Raw genomic sequence first — 3,199 nt, forward strand, 5'->3', positions numbered from 1 at the left:
GTTGTAAATCCACTTGGATGAGGCATAAGTACAGCTTTTCACTGCAAGGCTTTATTTATTTGAGAAAAAGATTTTGTTTAATGAAATAAATTCTGAACACATTTTTTTCCCTTTTTAGATGAGAGGTCTCATTAAGAGTCAAGTTATTGCTTTTCTAATTTTGCAACAGAATTTTTTATCCTGAGCTCAGCTCCAACTTTACTAACTCTGGCATGGATTTTTAAGACTAGAATACAGCGGGAAATAATAAGATGAGAGACGTTATAATGTGAATGCAGATACAAGAATAATATCTGAGCAGGTTTAAACATTTTAAGAAATGCAGTGACTGTCATACACTGATTCTGAAAGGACACTATTGCTCATGAGATTTTTCAGTACCTGTCTCTGCTTTAAATAAAAAAAGAGTGGTTATTATGAGTGAATTGCTCCCCCACAATACAGAAATAAGGTATCACAGAAATTGGACAGAAAATGCCTGGAAAATCTGTTTCTCTATATTAAGTTCTTTTCAATTCCCTTTGCAATTAGCACACATGAGAACCTTGCAAGATCTGAAAGGTAATAATATAGCTTTTGTTAAGACATACATCTGTTAAGATTCTCTGATACTGAAGACCATGATTATTATTTCAAGCATTCCATGGAAAACTGTCTTCCAGGTTATTTAACTGAGAAGGAAGCTTTACTTAACTACTGACACTAATCTTACTAGGGGGAGAAAACATTTCTTCAACTCCTCCTAAATCCTGCCTTACCAGTTCTCATCACTATCTCTCTTTTCCAAATGTCTGGGTAAACTAAAAATGCTTCTCCTTTTAAAACTTCATGAAGTTTGACTCTGAATGGCTACATGTTGCCCTTCTGCAGTCCATTCACATAACTAGGATTGTTCTGTAGAGATCTATATGGCAAAAAAGGCAGCATAACTTCTCTTTTTCTCTTTTGTTTTTCAGAAGATTCAAATTTGTGGTTCTACTTCTTAGCGTGGAGATCTCTGTATATGTATTTTTATAATGGAGCAAATATTGGCCCCAAGGGTCCCTATAGGTTGGCTCTTTCCCAACTGTTAGGAATGAATGATGTCTCTGGGGAATCAGTCAACCCAGCTTGCGCCTAATGAAACTCTTTCCACTAAGACTCTGTATGGAAGTAGTTTGGCAATAGTTTAGAGGTAATACAAGAGCAGGTTGGAAGAGGGAGATATTCCCTTTTAATGGCACTTTTCCCTGCTTGTCTTCTTGATGTCTGTGTGGTAATCCAGAAAATGACTAATATATCTAGAAGCTGAAGAAGTTGAAGAAGCTGTTCCTGTAAATGGAAACAGTGTTTCCACAGAGGAAGCCAGAAAAACAAAACAACTACAGGAACCATCCATGAAGCAAGCTGTTGATTTGATAAATCTGGGAGTGTAGCCACAGATACCCAAAATCTGAAGAACTGAGGCTGAGAAAAAAACTTGTACTTTTTTTCCAGGCAATCCAAGGAAGGTATGAAATATCATTTGTTTGGCTTATTGTGCTTATTCAATCATTGGTGTAATACGTTTCATTCAGTGGACTTAATAGACAAAGGAATAAGACTCAGACAGATCACAATTTCTACTCATTCCATATCCATTGCCTTAAACTGTCTTACTAGATAAATATAAAACAGCACTTTTCAATAATTGCAGGAAAAATAAGGGGATAGAAGTTTTATATCTAAATGGGAATATACTAAAGAAGAATATAGATTTTAAAACAAATTATTGGAATTGTTCTTTGAAAAGTGTAACATTCAGTCTGTCTCATGAATAGTAAACATGCAGTGAATCTCAGGGAGGGCTGTTGTTTTACTGAGAGCCAGCAGCAGGAAGCCTGGTCTGATTATGTAATTAGCAGCACAGGAAATGCAGCTCCACATCTAAATTCATGAGGAAATTAGTTGATGTTGAGAATTATTGTAATGGTGGTTCTGTCATTTATTATTTTTATTTGTTGTTATTATTTATTTTATTAAATGAAAACCAATACTGTCTTCCTGCTAAACAAATTTAGTCTACTTAAGGTAAAGTTGAGTTATTTTAGAACTTATTGTTATAAATGAGATACATAATATAATTACAATATTTCCTTTGGACCCTTGAAGTTTTACTATACTGAAGGATCAACACCTGAATATTTTTTATTGCCTAATTAAAAATGTGCTGCTGCATCCTTCAAACAGCATATTCACACCCTGGGCAGGTGTTCAAAACATTAAAATGCTCCACAAAAGGTGGGCTGGTGTTCTAGTTGTGTTTAAAGGTAATATGAGACAGCCAGACATTTGCAAAAGGGAATGAGCACTTATGTCAGGGGTGGGCAAAATGCAGCCCCCAAGCTGACCCATGGAGGGGCTTTGTCTGGCCTGCAGCAGGTCCCTCAGTCCCACCTGGTCCCAGCCCCATGGTATCGGTGGGGACCAATGCCACAGCTCTGACCTGGTGTGCCCTGCATCTGCTCCAGACTTGCCTGGTCACACTAAACAGCAGCAGCAGCAGCACCAGCTAGGCAGAAACTGTTTCTGAGCATGGGAGGAAAGTGCCCCCCACCCTTGCTGCTGCCCAGCACTTCCTGCTACAGCCACCCAGAGTCCACGCTGGGCTGCCCTGTGGCTCTGCTGCTGTTACCGCTGCCTCTGGGCTGCCCAGCAGGGCAGTGGGGGCAGAGCATAGGTGCTGCAGGGCATCCTGGGCACAGGCTCTGGGTGGCTGTAGCAGAGAGCGCCGGGCAGTGGTGAGGGGGAAGGGCCATTTTTCCCCTGAACAGAGCAACAGTATCTGCCAGGCTGGTGCTGCTGCTGTTGTTCAGTGTGAGCAGATGAGTCTGAAGCAGGTGTGGAGCATGCTGGGGTGGGGCTGTATCCAGGTTCCAGCTGATGCGCTTCTGCAGGAGTTAGTCTGGAACAGGCATGGGGTGGGACTGGGGCTGCACACTGTTGGCAGTGGTGAGGAGGTGCCACAGAGCATGTGGGTTCTACACTGTTGTGAGGCTGGTGCTGACCAGCTTTGGAGGAGGTGTGCGGGGGGGCTCCCATGCACACCCCACCATACCCACAAACCCATCCTCCCTGACCCACAGTCACATACCCCACAAGCACTGAGTCCACCCACACTCCCCACAAACCCCATATCCCCCACACCCCTCCCCATATATATTCCCCCCCACACACACCT

Source organism: Crocodylus porosus, unplaced genomic scaffold (genome assembly GCF_001723895.1).
Source record: "Crocodylus porosus isolate Cpor-Errol unplaced genomic scaffold, CroPor_comp1, whole genome shotgun sequence".
In the NCBI taxonomy this organism is placed as follows: domain Eukaryota; kingdom Metazoa; phylum Chordata; order Crocodylia; family Crocodylidae; genus Crocodylus; species Crocodylus porosus.